Raw genomic sequence first — 4,218 nt, 5'->3', positions numbered from 1 at the left:
CGAGTGGCCGATCTGATTTAACTACGGAACATAAAAATCCTCATTTGGCGGTTTTCCTGATGCTAACTATATGGGTAGCCCCTTACGCTTAGCACGGATCTCGCTTGGTTAAGCTTGCCCAAGTTCTAGTTACTTGGCCAGCTTTGCTTAGTAAACAAGTAGTACTTGGGTGTCTGTGATGACTTGCTACTTGCCCATTCCCATCAGTATATATTAGTGAAAAATCAAACATAGTGGGTGGCCGTGCAAAGCCTCAAAACTACTTTTAAGTAAAGTCAAAGTATAAAGCCACATTTGAAAGGTCAAATTGAATAGACTCAAGAAAATAAACAAATCTTGGCATGATGAAGAAGGCAAATCGCTGTCGGACATTGCTTCTCGGAGCAAGTTCTCATGGCTCGTTCAAAGCGCTGGGCAGCCTGCAATTCTTGTGGCGCTGGTAATGGTGCATTTAGACGACACTTATTTTGACACATATTTGGTCACATACGGCTTTCACATGACATATCCTCGAACACATGGCCCACATATTTGATTGGAACCTGCTCCAATTTCTGCGAATTGTGAAACAATTCTCAGGCAAGGTCAGCGCAATCGCCCAACGCAAGATTAAGCGTGACCTTAGGGATATAATTGCAATCAGTATTTTTTCACGATCCTCAATCATGTTTGGTGGTGAAATATTTAATGACTAAAAATTCAAGTTGAATGTGTTCAAAATAACGGCATTTGCGAGATATGTTGCAAATTTGAAGAAACAAAATGCATTTTGACATAACTTTGAGTGGTCAGATATGGTCTCCCTTGGAGTTTAACAATTGACCAACACAGAGCGCCCATTTAAACCAGCATTGACCAGCGATAAAATAAATCAGATGCTTTGTATTTACCAAATAAGTTTATTCTTAGTACAAGAAAAAATGAAACAATTTACCCCCTTGAATTTTCTGAAGTAAGTCACTCAGCATTGTAATGACGGCAGGAAACGTTTCATAGACTGGCAAATGAAACCAATGGAACTTTTCATATTTTTTCCAAACTTATCATTTTGGTCAACTAATACTCTACTTTGTCACCTGATCGCACGCCATCATTTAGAACCAGTAGTCTTGTCAAGGCCCAGTATATTTGACACAGATAGTCTTCTGTGTAGTACTGGTGTGTGTAAATTCTCTGAATCTCGATTTGTGTCACATTGTCAACTTCTCGTCGAATATGTGATCACAATATGTGTTCAAAACAAGTGTCGTCTAAATGAACCATAGGGATTCTCGTCACATTTTGCGGAGCAACGAATTCGACAGGGGCCGCCGCCCAGCTTGGATTGAAGAAGAAGAATAGGAATAAAACAGGAAATAGCCTGTGTTTCACTGAGTGGGGCCCTGCTCCAATCAGTTGGCTGGTCACTCATCAAAACTGCACTTGGTCACATTCGGCGATGTCTAGTTCAAGACCCTACATGCAAAATCTTTATAACATCCACTATCGCATGTCCGTCGTCCAGCCAGACTGTCTAGTCGCACATAGGACGTTTTCTCATGATGTTTTATAAGATCAGCCCCAGCATGACCAGCGATGAAATAAATCAGATGCTTTGGTTTTACCAAACAAGGTTATTTTTAGTATGAGATAAATGAAACAATTTACCCTCTTGATTTTCTGAAGTAAGTCACTCAGCATTGTAATGACGGCAGGAAACGTTATCATAGACTGACAAATGAAACCAATGAAACTTTTCATATTTTTTCAAACTTTTCAATTCGGTCAACTAATACTCCTACCTTTGTCACCTGATCGCACGCCATCATTGAGAACCAATAATCTCGTCAAGGCCCAGTATATTTGACACAGATAGTCTTCTGTGTAGTACTGGTGTGTGTAAATTCTCTGAATCTTGATTTGTGTCACATTGCCAACTTCTTGTCGAATATGTGATCACATAATGTGTCAAAACAAGTGTTGTCTAAATGCACCATTAGCACCAGTTGGTAAGATCTTACCAACGTGGCGCTAGCACACTCAATTTGCACTCATAACTTATGACACAGATGTTCGATTGAGATCAAAACTGACCATTCCTTTCTGAGGCTATAATTGAGTCAACTCATGTAAAGAGAAATGCATTTGATTGATTTGAATTGGAATTACTCAAACAAATATGTGTCTATAAGGGTGTGGCATTTTTTGTATTTGGGGTGCTAGGGCATGGAGGACGTCAGCAGTGGAGAGTAAAGCTCGGTCGAAGATCGAACGTCTTTTAGCGAGGTTTTGTAGAGCTATGCGTTACCTCCTGATCAGATGCATTCCTGCTGAGAGGGTGCTCAATGAATTCCATCTTCATGTTCAAGTACTCAATTCAGAGGTAACGCAAAACTGAAACGTCTTCTAGCGAGGTTTCAGAGAGCTTTCCTCTCCACTACTTCCATGGCTAAGGTCGGAGGGGTGAACTTCGTCCGGCCAGCGTAACTAGGCATCACATCATTCGTATGGGGACGTTTAGACAAGCTCTGGCAGGGTTGTTTGTTTGCTGGTACCAGTGTCAGTGATGCAAGTTTGGGGCCTTGAAACATGTTTTTGAGAAGCTGACCCTTCTTTCACATTGTTATAGGGGGAAAGGCCAGCTTCGTTGAAACCAGTTTGAAACGCCAATTTTGCATCACTGGCATTGGCAAGCAAGTTTGTTTGCTGGTACCGGCGCTTGCCTAAATGTCTGACACAGTCTCGTAGTCATTATCAGATTAGTTCTCCGTCTGTGGGTGGGGTTAGCGGCTAATAATTTCCTTGAGAAAGGTCGGTGAGGAGAATCGAACCGGGGACCGCTTTCGTACTTGGAAACTGCGCTAACCGCTACGCCAAGTCTCCTCCCGAATGAGGAGAATGACATTAACTACTTTCTTACCTCAAGTGTGTCTCTATTATGCCATGGTTCATGATTAGAGTGGAGAGGTTCCCTTTTGAAAAATATAACACTTTACATCAATTCCAGGCCGACTTTACACGTGAAAGTTCTTGGTAGTTTTTGGTAAATTTCCACATCTTGTGGTCCTTTTGCATTGATTTTGATGATCCCATCAACTTTTTGGGTGCGTTTCATTTGGATTCAGCAAGCAGGATGAGTAAAGGGCTCAACCATTTCACCTCCCTTTATAAAATTTATATTTTATAATGCAACTTTCACTGCTTGACTTGTTTGCAAACAAAATCTAGCAATGGAAAATCGATTGATTTGACATGGTTAGAAATAAAGGATCAGCTACCACCCTCATTATAGCTGAGTGCAAAATTTCATACGGCTTACCGTTGTGGTTCTTTCTGACCTAAAAAAACACAAATTATGATCATTGATCAAGTAGTACCGCACTCCTTTTCAAGCATCCAGCAGGTTGATCCGACCAGTAGTCATTCAATCCAGGCTAGTTAAAACAATGAAGTCCAACTCTCTTCTTTCTCGGGCTCCTTCATTGTTCAATTTGCTGGCCTCAAATATACGGTGGACTTATGTAGGCGTTGATCCAGTAGCAAGATTTAAGTCAGACTTGGACAAGTTTTTGACTAAAATTCCGGATCAACCTTATATTCAAGGATTAGCCAGATCAGCCAACTCCAACTCGTTGGTCGATCAAATAATATATATAAATAAAAGTCAAGTAAAATAAATAATCTTATCATCTTGAACTGCTGGGATTCCAATCCCGGTAGCGGTAAGGAAGTCCGTAAAAAAAATTAATTGCATTTTTCAAATTTCAATATTAGAGGGATTCATAACACGGGTAACCACTGGGAAGAGTGAAGCTTTTAAATCGCCTCATCATAGTAAGTCATGAAATGAAGTCAAAAGATGGTAAAAACTTTGCCAGAGGGTACAACGCCATTAACAATTGACGAGAATAGTTACTTTTTTCCTAAGATTATGATGGAACTCTAAAAATATCTTTCATTGCATAAATATAGCTCCATCTAACTAGTTTGAAGCTCTGCTCAACTTTAACAAATTATGGGGCAAGAGGTGTTGGATTTGCACATAAGCAACGATAATTCAGGTCTGTATAGGTTATGCAGGGACAATCGTTGCGCTAGGCACGAAACACGTTCGAAGCCAACCTTGGTGCAATTTCAAGGTCAATAGGACCCTATTGCTGGGGCAACCTAGGATTTCAAAGCAGTCAGTGGGAAGTATTGAAAATATATAGAATTTCCTTGACAAAATATGGAAAAGTA

Source organism: Tigriopus californicus, chromosome 7 (genome assembly GCF_007210705.1).
Source record: "Tigriopus californicus strain San Diego chromosome 7, Tcal_SD_v2.1, whole genome shotgun sequence".
NCBI classification, from domain to species: Eukaryota; Metazoa; Arthropoda; class Copepoda; order Harpacticoida; family Harpacticidae; genus Tigriopus; species Tigriopus californicus.
This window is presented reverse-complemented; position numbering follows the sequence as displayed.